This window comes from Giraffa tippelskirchi, chromosome 6, assembly GCF_054371585.1.
Source record: "Giraffa tippelskirchi isolate mGirTip1 chromosome 6, T2T-mGirTip1v1.2.pri, whole genome shotgun sequence".
NCBI lineage: Eukaryota > Metazoa > Chordata > Mammalia > Artiodactyla > Giraffidae > Giraffa > Giraffa tippelskirchi.
The window spans coordinates 40,907,331-40,921,094 of record NC_137280.1 but is presented as its reverse complement, the minus strand read 5'-3'; the positions used below and the strand labels follow the sequence as shown (position 1 = coordinate 40,921,094).

At 40.6% G+C, this 13,764-nt stretch overlaps 1 protein-coding gene across 1 annotated transcript in view; it reads left to right on the top strand.

The window, feature by feature from the left end:
• The window catches only part of LY96 (lymphocyte antigen 96), a 286,083-nt gene that overhangs the window by 67,031 nt on the left and 205,288 nt on the right, over nt 1-13,764 (top strand). Inside the window, exons 13-16 of the mRNA XM_081501574.1 lie at nt 2,018-2,213; nt 5,910-6,107; nt 7,000-7,128; nt 10,624-10,784. The gene's annotated coding sequence lies outside the window, so the exon portion shown is untranslated. The remainder of the gene's footprint in view (nt 1-2,017; nt 2,214-5,909; nt 6,108-6,999; nt 7,129-10,623; nt 10,785-13,764) is intronic.

Here is a 13,764-nt window from a genome sequence, read left to right as displayed (position 1 = left end):
CATTCATATATAATAATATGTGACTAATAATATTGATTAAAATTATAAAACTTAATTTTATTGGTAATTGATTATTTCAGTCAGCAAACCACTGATTTCTTAAATATTTTCCTTCCCCAAAGATAGGAGAGCATGGAGGCTTGTGTGTCAAGCATTCACAGGCTTGCTTAGCAGATTCCTGTAAAATTCTTTATTATGACCATTTCAAAACTTTCCACTACCCTCCAGCCGGGACCCAAACCCCATTATGTGACTCGAAATCACTGGAGGACCCAGCAAGAAACAGATAATGCTCTCAAACCAACTCTGAGAGTTTAACAAGAGGATTTTCATAAAGCCATGTGTAAAATTTAAGAAAACCAAAGGGGGACAGTGCAGTATCTCAGAGGTCGTGAGAGTAGGGGAGCTATTACCACCTTAACCCTGAAGATACAACCATGGGGAATGGTTACCAGAACACTGGGAAGGTAGTTACATGGAGAGGCAGCCTGGCAACATATGCGGCCTTGGGCACGGGCACATAGCCAACACATGGTACCAGGCAGGGAGGGAGCTGGGGGAAACACAACCACCTTCGATTTCCTCCATCCCTTCATCTCCTGTCAAGGTCTGTCATTGGCTGATCCCATCCCTATGTGGAGACAAGAGTGTTGCTGACTGAGTTCACACAGTTCAGCCTCCCATGCTCAGAGCAGGTAGAGAAGATTGGAGGTCAAACAAGATATCCAGTATTTCTTCTCTTGACCCAACAAAGACCTGTTTTTTTCTGAAAAGATTAAGCCTTCCTAAGTTTAGATGTTTCTGATTCTTTCTTCAAATCTTTGGATATTTATCCATCCTGTTTCTCTTTCACTCATATTCCACAGAATGTGTTCCTCTTTTTCAAGGTTAAAATCATTCTCTTTATCTAACTTCCACCCCTTCTTCCAGTGTGGATGTTGGGAGGGTAAACAGTTGCTGCAGAAATTCTCAGTGCTCTTCTAGTAACTCAGGAGAGCATGTCAGAAAGTAAAACAAATACCATCATTGGGACAAATTGGAATACATTGTAAGTTATGTTAAATAGCAAATCATCACCATATTTTAGTATTCTGCCTCTTAACAAATTATCTGTGGCCCACATCACAAATGAACATGACATAAGACTGAGACTGATGGGACCTAAGCAATGATTTAAAGGAGAGTTGTAACCTGTATTTTAGAGTGGTCATTGGCCATGTTAGAATGGATGAAAGGGCACTGAGATTAGAGGGGGGACAATTGAGTCTTGTGGTAACCTAGATGAAGGCCATAGCAGCAGGGGTGAAGTGAGGGGCAGAAGGTGGAGATTTCAAGGAGGCACCTGGACAAAAATTATAAAGGAAGTGAGAGTGAAGGACAGGAATGAGTGCAGGATGACTCTTGAGTTTTTAAGTTGGGTTGCTAAGAGGATAATGCTTAGAATTTGTCAGCCAGATAGTGGCATGCTTTGAGCTGCAAGGAATAAAAAGACCAGCTAATAGTGGCTTAAGACAGTGTTTGCCAACCAGTGTGCCTAGCACAATAGTGCACAGCAAGTGTGTTCCAGATGCTCTGAAATACTGACCCAATTAGTCCTTGGGGCAACCAGGTGAGAGCCTGGGGTGACCTGGAGACCCTGGAGACAGTTACCTGTAGCCACGAACACCCTCATCTGCTTACCCAAGTGTGTCATATGAACATCACTTTTTAATATGTACTATGAAATAGAAAAGTTTGGGACTGGCTTAAACGTTAAACCACATGAATTCTGATTGAAGTTAGATCCTAGGATTGGTTAATTCAATAGCAAAACACAGTTGTTAGGAACCCAGAAAATTTCCATCTTTCCATTCCACCTTCCTTATTACGTTAGCTTTCCTCTTCACGCTTGTTGCCAGATAATCCCTGGATATAGGTCAGTTGTTCCCATGTCTCTTGATTTGGGCTTTTCCAGTGTTCTTCGTGATGAGTTTCAGGTAATGAATTCTGACAGGAACATGTCTTTGTTTCTCCCCAGCGGAAGGAAATCTTTCTCAGAAGCTCTCCTGTGAGACTTCGCTTTGTGTCTCTCTGGCCAGAACTTGGTCACCAGTCCACGACAAGGCCAATCCTGACAATGGGGAATAAGATCATTGTGACCTGCTTGCCCAAGCCAGATATGCAGCCACGTCTTCCTCTCGTGCTCAGCCTTTACAGTCATCTCTGCTTTACAGGTCAGATTCTCGTCCCTCTACCTTCAAGCCCTTCAATGCTTTTCCATTCGCCTAAGCCCCAAATTTTGATCTGCATCTACTGTGTCTGGAATCTTTGCCACCACGACTCTTTGTTCTCAGTGTTTAGTCATGGTGAGCCTTTGAACGTTCGAGGAACAATGTTCTCTCTACCTTCCGGTTCACACAAGGGATTCCTGTTGCCTGCTGTACCATGTGAATATTCCTATTCCTATTGTCCTGTTGTCTGAAACATTATGTTACCCCTATTCGATTTTCAGGTGGCACTTGTAAAGAACCCACCTGCCAACCCAGGAGATGTAACAGATGCCTAGGTCAGGAAGATCCCCTGGAGGAGGGCATGCCAACTCACTCTAGTATTCTTGCCTGGAGAACTCCATGGACAGAGGAGCCTGGCTACAGTCCATGGGATTGCAAAGAGTCGGACACAACTTTCACTTTCACCTGCTTCTCTTGGGAATTTTCTCAGCCTTCAGGTCTTGGCTTAAAATTTACTACCCCTGGACATGCTGCTGCTGCTGCTAAGTCGCTTCAGTTGTGTCCAACTCTGTGCGACCCCATAGACGACAGCCCACGAGGCTCCCCTGCCGCTGGGATTCTCCAGGCAAGAACACTGGAGTGGGTTGCCATTTCCTTCTCCAATGCATGAAAGTGAAAAGTGAAAGTGAAGTCGTTCACTCGCGCCCGACTCTTCGCTACCCAATGGACTGCAGCCTACCAGCCTCCTCCGTCCATGGGATTTTCCAGGCAAGAGTACTGGAGTGGGTTGCCATTGTCTTCACCCCCGGACATCCTGACCCTCAATTTGGTTGTTATATCACAACAATACTTTTCACACCTCTTTTAAAATTGGAGTATAATTGTTTTACAATGTTGTGTTAGTTTCTGCTGTACAATGAATCAGCTATATGTATATATATATTCCCTCCCTCTTGGCACTTCCCAGGTGGCACTAGTGGTAAAGAACCCATATGCCAATACAGGAGACATCAGAGATGTGGGTTAAATCCCTGGGTCGGAAAAATCCCAGGGAGAAGGAAATGGCAACCAACTCCAGTATTCTTGCCTGGAAAATCCCATGGAGAGAGGAGCCTGGTGGGCTACAGTCCATAGGGTCACAAAGACTCGAACCTCCCTCCCACCCCTCCCCACCCATCTAGGTCATCACAGAGCACTGAGCTGAGCTCCCTGTGCTATACAGCAGGTTCCCACTAGTTATCTGTTTTACACAAGGTAGTGTCTGACAAAGTAGTAATCTCTAAAATATACAAACAGCTCATGTAGCTCAATATTAAAATAGGAAAAACCCAATCAAAAAGTTGGCAGAAGACCTAAATAGACCTTTCTCCAAAGAAGGCATACAGGTGGCTAAGAGTCACATGAAAAGATGCTCAGCATCACTAATTATCCTACTTTTCGCTCTTAAACCATCTTTTCTTGTTTAGTACCTAGAGAACAAGGTCTTTGAGAAGACGGAACAGTGTTTTATTTCCCCCACTTTTGAACCTCAGTTTCTTGCATTGTGGTGTTTGATAAATAGTTGTTGCAAGACTGACCAACTGAAAGAATAAAGTTGAGTCCACCCTTGACCCCTGAGTACCTCATAGGCTCACCCCTGTCTTCAACATCCACCCCTAGGTGGAACTCATGACCAACTTTACTTCAGGTGACTCAAACAGATATTGTCCACCAATGTTTATCACACCATTATTCATGATAGCCCAAAGGTGTAAACAACCCAAGTGTCCATCTATAGATGAGCATTGAGCTGAGCTCCTTGTGTTATACAGTAGGTTCTCACTAGAATAAACAAAATGTGGCCTGCTGGGCTTCCCTGGTGGCTCAGAGGGTAAAGTGTCTGCCTACAGTGTGGGAGACCCATGTTCGATCCCTGGGTCGGGAAGATCCCCTGGAGAAGGAAATGGCAAGCCACTCCAGTACTCTTGCCTAGAAAATCACATGGAAGGAGAAGCCTGGTAAGCTACAGTCCATTGGACTGCAAAGAGTCGCACATGACTGAGTAACTTCACTTCATAGATGAAATAGTATTCAGCCATAAAGAGGAATTCTGAGCTGTGCCTTTGAACACAAGGGCAAAACTTAAAAATAATGTGCTAAGTGAAATAAGCTGGACACAAAAGGACAAATAATGCATGATTCCACTTATGTGAGGTACCTAGAGTAATTAAATTCATAGATACAGAGTGTAGAACAGAGGTTACTAGAGGCTGTGGGGAGAAGCGAGGAAGAGTTATTATTTAATGGTTAATGTTTAAGAGTTTCTGTTTGGGGTGATAGATAGTTTTGGAAATAGATAGTAGTGATGGTTGCACAATGTTGTGAATATAATAAGTAGCATTGAACTGTACACTTAAGAAATTGTTAGAAAGGTTAATTTTGTATATATTTCACCACAATTAAAAAAATTTTTTAAATACTGGATTACTTGTAAGACAACCTCTTTTTCTACTCTCTTTCCTGCCCCTAATACAACTCATTCTTAATTTCTTTTCTCTTAGCACATTTTTCAGGTTTTGAGTCCTTCTGCTTTTTAAAAAAAACCCTGATTACTGTTTTATCTAGGAATTCTCCTTTTCGGAGGCCCATAACAAAGTGTTCAGCATGCCAGGCATGTTTTACATGCTGTCCTGGAGGCTGGCAGCAGAATAACCATTCCTCTCTGTTATGTTAGGCTTTTTAAGAATATAAATGGGTCCAGGTCACAGAATTTTATGGCTGGGTTGAATATTTTCCTTCTTCCCCACTTTGACATCTTGATAGGAATGAAAATTTAAAGAAGATACAGAAAAATATATAGTGAAAGTCTGTATCCTATCACTCAGGTAAAACCTTACTTGTGAATTTTCAGCTTTGCTAGTATTGCCAAATTGCTCTCTAAACCAGCTATACCAATTTCTACTTACACTAGCAAGATGTGAGTGTTCTTGCGTTCCACGTCTTTGCCAATATTCGCCAATATTAACAGAGCATTTCTGGGGGTAAGGGTAGAGTGAGGGAGAATATTGGCTTTGTGTGTGTATTGTATTATTTATTAATTTAAAATTTTGAATTGAAGTATAACGTGCTCACAAAAAATGTGCTCACACCAGAGACAGACATCTTGGCAAATTATCCTACAGTGAAGATGCCCAATTACCATCACTCAGGCTGAGTTTATGCTTTTCGCTAACTCTATGCAGAACAAGGAAGTCTCATGGTGCTTTTACTTTGTTTTCCTAATGAGGTTGGTTATCCAATTTACATTCAGATTTACTCTTTTGTAAATTGATACCAGCAGCTAACACTTCTTGAATGCTTCCTGTGTGCCAGATATTCTTCCAGTTGCTTTATTATATCAACTCACTTAATCCTGTGTGGCATGCTGGCATTATCTCCACTTTACAGATGAGTAAACTGAGGTAGTTAGATGGCTAGTCACTTCCCATAGTCACATAATTAGTCAGCAGTGAAGCCAGAATTTGAATCTAGACAGTTTGACTCAGTGTTTGGGTTTGTAGTCACTATGCTGTTACTATATAACTTCGTGTACTAGTTATCTATTACTACATAACTCATTACTACTACATACAGCAGCTTAAGAGAGCAAAAATTTATTAACTCATAATTTCTGAGTGTCAGAATTCTGGGTGTAGCTTAACTATGTTGTTCTGTGTCAAGATCTCTCATAAAGTTGCAGTCAAGATGTCAGCTGAGAGTGTGGTCATCTGAAAATTTGACTGGGGCTGCAGAATCTGCTTTCAAGATGGGTCACTCATACAGCTATTGGATGGATGCCTCACTTCCTTGCCACATGGACCATTCCCTAGGGCTGCTTGAGTGTCCTCATGACATAGTGATTAGCATCTTCCAAATCAGGTAACCCAAGAGATAACAGAGAAATTGTGATGCCTTTTATGACCTAGTCATAGAAATAACACACAAGCCTCCCTTCATTCCCATTTTATTCTTTTTGTTTGAAATGAGTTATCAAACTCAACTCACACTCAAGGAGAAGGAAATTAGCTCTACTTTTTGAAGGAAATATGGACAGAATCTGTGGGTAGATTTTAAACCACAATGTATACTGTCTATATTCCTAAGATTTTGTTTGTCTATTTACTTTGTCTTTGTGATTTTTTTTAATTAGAAAATTTTCCAGTTTTATTGAGATATAATTAACATACAGCACTTTTTAAGGTGTACAGCATAATGATCTAACTTACATACATCATGAAAGGATTGTCACAATAAGTTTAGTAAACATCTATTATCTCACATAGAAACAAACTTTTTCCCTTGTGATGAGAACTCTTAAAATTTACTCTCTTAGCAGCTTTCTTAGATAACATACAGCAGTGTTAATTCTGTGTCATGTACATTACCTCCCTAGTACCTGTTTGCATTATACCTGGATGTTTGTACCTTTTGACTGCCTTCATGCATCTCCCCCTTCCCTCTGGTAACCACAGATCTTATCAGTTTTTCTATGACTTTGTTTGTTTATTTAATTTTGAAGTATAATTTACCTACAACACTATGTCTGTTTTGTGTGATTCTTTATATACTTCAGATATACCATTCTTTGTTGAATAAATGCACTGCACAAATTTTCTCCCAGATCTGTTGCAAGTATGACTGGAATTGCAATGAATTTACAGATTACTCTGAGGGAAACTAAGGTTATAATATTGAGTCATTCTATTCATGAATATTGTGTATCTATTTCATGCTCATGCTCAGTAGCTAAGTGGTGTCCAACTCTTTGCAGTCCCATGGACCTGCCAGGCCCCTCTGTCCCTGGGATTTCCCAGGCAAGAATACTGGAGTGGGTTGCCATTTCCTTATCCAGGGGATCTTCCCAACTCAGGGATTGGACCCTCATCTCCTGCATTGGCAGGTGAGTTCTTTAACACTGAACCACCAGGGAAGTGTATCTATTTATTTAGCTATACAATGCATCATGTAATTTTTATGATTTTCTTCACTAAAGGCCCTACCCATCTTTTGTAAAATTTATTCCTAATTATTCTTAAAATTTATATTTATAATTATTTTTGGCTATAGTATAATCATATAATCGATCTTAAAACATTGAGCTAATATCTAGCCATTTTTGTAGAACTCTCTTATTAAATTTTGGGCTTCCCTGGTAGCTCAGCCAGTAAAGAATCCACCTGCAATGCAGGAGACCCTGGTTCAATTCCTGGGTCGGGAAGATCCCCTGGAGAAGGGACTGGCAACCCACTCCAGTATTCTTGCCTGTAGAATTCTGTGGACTGTATAGTCCATGGAGTGGCAAAGGGTCAGATATGACCGACCTAGCCATTTTTGTTGAACTCTCCTATTAAATTTTCTATTTTTTCTATAGTCAGCTAGATTGACTGTAAATACTGGCATTTTAGTTTCTTCCTCTCCATTCCCTGTAGCTTTTCTTTTTCTTGTTTCCCTCTGTTAGCTAGGACTTCCAATATAATAATGCACATACTCACTTTTAAGGAAAATTCCTTTCTTAAGTATTTACTAAAGAGAAATTCTTACCTATGGAGCTATGTGCAAGAAGTTTATAATAACTTTTGTTGCTAGTCAATAGAACTCAGAGCAAACAGAATCAACCGAACACCATACAAACAAAATAAAATAAAAGCCAAAGCAAGAAAAAATAACCCCAGAATTGGCAACAATATCTGTTAACAAGGGAATGAATGAATAAGTTGTGATATAGTCATTCAATGAAAAATTATGCAGCAGTGAAAATTAATGAAAAGACTATATGTATCAACACAGGTAAGTCCAAAAAATACAATAGGAGAGAAAAATACAAATTGCTGATGAATATATACCACATAGGAGAAGGCAATGGCACCCCACTCCAGTACTCTTGCCTGGAAAATCCCATGGACAGAGGAGCCTGGTAGGCTGCAGTCCATGGGGTCGCTAAGAGTCGGACACGACTGAGCGACTTCACTTTCACTTTTCCCTTTCATACACTGGAGAAGGAAATGGCAACCCACTCCAGTATTCTTGCCTGGAGAATCCCAGGGACGGGGGAGCCTGGTGGGCTACTGTCTATGGGGTCGCACAGAGTTGGACACGACTGAAGCAACTTAGCAGCAGCAGCATATACCACATGACCATATGTTAAAAATACAAAATAATATTATATTTTGTAAACAACATATACACAAATTGTGAGGATCAGGACCAACGAAATATGATATTTACTAGGGAAAGGGAATGCAGTTGGGGGGTTTCAGCTTTATTTAAGTGTTATATTTCTTGTGTACAGTGGTACATGAGTCTTGGTCATATTATATCTTTTCCTAAGATATCACACAAGGAAAAGAAAAAAGAGAATTGCAAAGTACTATACCAACAGATGGAGAAGGAAATGGCAACCCACTCCAGCATTGTTGCCTGGGAAATCCCATGGACAGAGGAACCTGGTAGGCTACAGGACAGAGGAACCTGGACTATGTCTACAGTCCATGGAGTTGGAAGAGCTGGACACAACTGAATGACTAAATCACCACCATGCAGACATAAACCACCTCCACCATGCAGACAGAAATAGCTGTCAAAGTAGAAAGATTAATCACATGGGATCTGCTGTGAGACTATTTAGGTTTAAATTCTGGTGCTCCTCTCTTACTATACAACCTTGGCCAAGTTCTGTAACTTGTCTATGCCTTAGCTTCCTTGTGTATAAAATGGATTTTAATAACATTATTTATCTTTTTTCTTTATTTTTTATTGAAGTATAGTTGATTTAAAATGTTGTGCTAATTTCTGCTGTTCAGCAAAGTGACTCAGTTATACACATATATACATTCTTTTTTCATATTCTTTTCCATTATGGTCTATCCCAGGAGATTGGATATAGTTTCCTATGCTATACAGTAGGATCTTGCTGTTTGTCCATCTAAATGTAATAGTTTGCCTCTACCAACCCCAAACTCTCAGTCCATCCCTCTCCCTCATCCTCTCCCCTTTGGCAACCACAAGTCTGTTCTCTGTGTCTGTGAGTCTGCTTCTGTTTTGTAGATAAGTTCATTTGTGCTACATTTTAGATTCCACATATAAGCAATATCACATGGCATTTGTCTTTCTCTTTCTGACTTACTTCACTTAGTATGATAATCTCTAGTTGTATCCATGTTGCTGCAAATGGCATTATTTCATCCTTTTTTTTATCGCTGAGTAGAATTCCATTGTATATATATACCACACCTTCTTTATCCATTTATCTGCCGATGGATATTTAGGTCATTTCCATGCCTTGGCTATTGTGAGTAGAGCTGCTGTGAACATAAGGGTGAATGTATCTTTTTGCATTATAGCTTTGTCCAGGTTTATGCCCAGGAATGGGATTGCTGGATCTTACGGTAATTCTGTTTTCTGTAGAACTTCCATACTGTTTTCCATAGTGGCTGCACCAACTTACTTTCCCACCAATGGTGTAGGAGGATTCCCTTTTCTTCACACACTCTCTAGTATTTGTAAACTTTTTAATGATGGCCATTCTGACTGGTATGAGGTAGACAACATTACCTATCTTATGGGAAAATTGAGATGATAAACAAGGCCATATGAACCACTGATGAAACACTGAATAACAGTAGCTACTAAAATAATCTTCACAGCTGAGTGTACATGTCTGCATTTCTGTGACGTGTGTTTCTGTGATATTGAAAGCAAGAGACCACATTCTGTGCTCTGGTGATACAGGGATTCTCTTGCCATTGAATGCCAGCCCTGAATTTTATTGGTGAGTGCAAAGGTGAAATTATTAACACGGTTTATGTGAAATACTTAGACACATAGGACAATTCAAATCTATCTGGGTAGCCTAGGTTTTTATTTGCTAAATCTAGTGACCCTGGATGTTAGGGAAGGGTGCTTGAGGTGTGAAGGAGAAAGCTGACTTTGGGGAGTATCACAGAGTTCAGTGTGGCCTAGCATAATGGGGTGGCAGAGGTAGATGTCCGTTTGTATTTCATGTGGGGGTGACGTGTGGAGGACAAAAGCATGAAGCAAAGCTGAAAAAGAGGTGGAATCCAGGTTTTTTAAGCCTCATATCTTATACCATAGAATTTGTACTTTAACCTGTTGTCATTAGAGAAGCATTGAGAGATTCAGGCAGAGCAGGGAAGTAACAAGAAAGGATAATTGCGTTATGAGACTGACGCACTGCCCATTGCACCGAGAAGGCACTCAGATTATTGTGTTAAAAGGTCTCTCTGGAGGCAGAGGGGTTGAAGCCAAGAAGCTGGGGGCAGGCTGACCAGTAGCTGCCGTCTAGGCAAGCAGTCTGGGTAAGAGGATGGAGGCTTAATGGAAACAGTGGGGGACTTCTCTGGTGGTCCAGTGGTTAAGAATCTGCTTTGCATTGCAGGGTATGTGGGTTCGATTCCTGGTCGGGGAACTAACATCCCACAGGCTGTGGAGCAACGAAGGCCAATGCTGCAACTACTGAGCCCGAACGATCTGGAGCCTGTGTCTATGTGCCACAAAAGATCCTGTGTGCTACAACCAAGACCCGGTACAGCCAAATAAGTAAGTAAATAAAAAGAAAAAGGAACAGTGGAAGAAGAGGAGCACCCAGACTTAGTTGACACTCAGGAGCCCACCTGGCAGAACTTGAGAGCCCTTGGATCTGGTGGTGGTGGTGGTGCTGCTGCTAAGTTGCTTCAGTTGTGTTTGACTCTGAGCGACCCGATAGATGGCAGCCCACCAGGCTCCTCTGTCCCTGGGATTCTCCAGGCAAGAATACTGGAGTGGGTTGCCATTTCCTTCCACAATGCATGAAAGCCAAGTTGCTCAGTCGTGTCTGACTCTTCGCGACCCCATGGACTGTAGCCTACCAGGCTCCTCCGTCCATGGGATTTTCCAAGCAAGAGTACTGGAGTGGGTTGCCATTTCCTTCTCCACTGGTGGTGGTGAGGGAGATGGAAATGTCGCCATGGATTCTGAGCCCAGAGCCTTGGCACTCGGGTGAGCTGCCATGTTAACCATGGTGAGGCACAGGCGAAAGAAGGGGTTTGGTGAGAGACCGTGTTCCGTTTCAGGAGTACTGAGGTGGCATTTCCTGGAACACAAGCAGGAGAAAGTTGGGGGATTAGGGATGGGAACCATCATTGTCCAATGTCGCTGCAGCCACAGGGTCCCCGAGATTCCCTCTGGGAGAGAAGAGCCTGAGGTGAATATTTGAAGAACCAGATGGAGACCTGGGAAGGTAGCACTAAGTGAGGAAAGGGGTAACAAAAGGGGAGCCAGCTATGAAATCAGTCAGAGGTTAGGCTGAAAAGAGACCACTGGCTAGCTAGGGTGCTGCTGGTGATCTTGTGTGTGTCGGTTAGTTGCTCAGTCATGTCTGACTCTTTGCAACCCCTTGGACTGTAGCCCTCCAGGCTCTGTCCATGGGATTCTCCAGGCAAGAATACTGGAGTGGGTAGCTATTCCCTTCTCCAGTGAATCTTTCCAACCCAGGGACTGAACCCGGGTCTTCTGCACTGCAGGCAGGTTCTTTACTGTCTGAGCCACCAGGGAAGCCCCCACTGGTGATCTTACAGAGAGCAATTTCAGCCTAGTGTTGCAGAGTAGAAGCCAGAAGGAAAGATAAATGCAAAATGCTTGGGGCCCAGAGATCACGCTTTTCTAAACAGAGAAGAGACTCAAAGGAGAGAGACGCTGAGTGATTAGCAGTGTGATTATTCACAACTGACCGCAGCTGACAATTTCTTTAAACTCATTTTAGGTCGTGTTCTGGAATGAGAGGCTGGTGCATGTTTAGTCAGTCTCTCCCCATTTTTTGGCAAAATCAACTGATTCTGTTTCCCTCTTCTCAACATTCTTCTGAGAAAACAATTTTATGCATCTCTATAAATAATAATTTTATATCCTAAATCAGAAATTTTGCTGTGAAAATTCTCAGCTTCTAATGAACTACTGAATTTTTCATGAGACTGTGCATTGTGGAAAACCTATTCAATAATACAAATCTTGAATGATAAACACAAAATGTAGAGAATAAAATATAATTAAGGAGACAATTTTACCTCTCCTGTATGATAAACTGAATCCCTGAAGCATGACATGATTTCATTAAATAAAACCTCCTAATTCTGGTTCATTGTTATATCTCAGATTCAGTCTAGTGCCTTGCACAAAATAAATATTGGTCATCACCATTTGGTATTAATCACATGTTGCTTTGCATTTAAAATGAATAAGTTTTGTGTGGATGTGTTGATTCATTTTTGTGCATGTTTCTCTGGGAAGATCAAATAAAATTTCTAGATGTATTTTAAGAAAGAATATGTTTAATAAGTCTCAGGGATGTAATGTATAGCATAGTCAGTAATGTGATAACTTTTGTGGTAACAGATGGTAATGAGACTTCTCATGCTGTCATTTTGTTGTGTAAAAACTATCAAATCACTATGTTGAACAATTGAATATATATAATATATTGTATATAATATTGTAAGTCAATTACACTTTAATTTAAAAATATAAATCAAGTGAATATGTTTAAATCTCACTCCAAATGAGGATGTTTCTTAAATGACTTTGTTTAAGACTCCATCACCAGATTTTTTTGTATCCCTGAAGTCAGGATCTATAAATTATATTTCCTTGCATTCTGGATCTGGAATTTGGTAGGTCCAACAATGCTTATTGAATTATAGAGCAAATTACATTAACTATAAAATGGTGGCCCCCACATGTATATTTATGGCTAATACTAAATAAAAACTTCCTGTTGGTTTTTTGTGGATCCGCTTTATCAGGATAAAGATGCTCCATTTCGGCCTTAGGTCACCAAACTTAAAAAAAACTATGAATGGTTGTTTGGAATTCCCTGGTGTCCAGTGGTCAGGACTTGGTGCTTTCACCACCAGGACTTGGTTTCAATCCCTGATTGGGGAACCAAGATCCTGCAAGCCACGTGGTGTGGCCAGAAAAACTGTGAATGATTGTTGAATTTTATTGTGATCTCTCTCTGGATAATCATATATTTTCTCCTTTAATTTGTTAATATGGTAAATGACATTAATTGTTCAACTAACACTAAGCTAATTTTTACTCACATACCACAACTAACTTGGTCTTGAGAATCTTCTTGTTTTATTTTGAATGAATTTTTTTTTTTTTTCAATGCTGGATTCAGTTTGCTAGTATTTTTAAACCAACTTTATTGAGAAATAATTTACGTAAAATACATCTATTTCAAGTATATAGTTTTAGGAGCTTTGGTTAAATATATGCATTTGTGTGACCAATACTATAACCAAGATATAAAATATTTCCATTACCCACCCCGCTCACAGATTTCCTTGGTTTCTCTTTGGTCAGTGTCCTTCAGTGGTCTGGCAATCCAGTGGTCTGTTTTCTGTCATTATAAATGAGATTCTCTTTTTCCAGATCTCATATGAATGGAATTATATAGACTGTGCTCTTTCACTCCGCGTAACGTTTTTGAGTCATCCATGATGAGTGTAACAGGAATTCGTTTCTTTTTTTTTGATGAGTA